Raw genomic sequence first — 739 nt, forward strand, 5'->3', positions numbered from 1 at the left:
TGGGAGTCATTCTGACGCTTCAATGGTCAATCAAACTCACTTAGAGAGGTTGAACCATGTGGTGAGAAGTAGCAGGAGGTCCTTAGTCTTGGGGCTCCTAGTATGCTCAAGGCGTGGAACGGACTAACCTCGTGAGTGTGGCAGGATGGGGAACCCAAGTTTCATAAGTCACCACGGGTGCAAGACTCGCCATAGCCCGACTATCATTTTAAAGTCCGGACGAGTCAANTCTAGAAAATAACATGCTTAGGTTGTGTTTATTAAACTGTTTGATTTAAGTTATTTATTGTATGTTATATACTTGATGTGATGCATGTTTTTTTTTGTATAATTAGCTCACCCTTGCATTTTTTTGTCTGTGTTTGTGCCATGTCTGCTTGCTTGTTGTGTGTGCTTTCCTGTTGCAATGATCATCCACTTGGATGTGAGCAGAGGAAGGAGAGGTTTCACTAGAGGATGTCTTGGAGGAAAATGAAGATGTTGCAGCTTAGACTCACTAGAATTTCTTAGTTATATTATGTCATTTATAGATACTATGTTTTGTCTTTAAAATTTTTAAATTCTTAGCTATTTTGATGGATGTCTATAATCCAATTTCTCTAAATGCACTTTGCTTTCCAGTATTATGATTGATGATGTCTTATTATATATATCTTTATATATTTGGGATGTCACAGTTATCACATTTAATGTATTAAAAATGTTAGTCTAATCTATCAAATTGATGGTTGACATACTA

The sequence above is a fragment of the Vigna radiata genome, chromosome 4 (assembly GCF_000741045.1).
Source record: "Vigna radiata var. radiata cultivar VC1973A chromosome 4, Vradiata_ver6, whole genome shotgun sequence".
NCBI classification, from domain to species: Eukaryota; Viridiplantae; Streptophyta; class Magnoliopsida; order Fabales; family Fabaceae; genus Vigna; species Vigna radiata.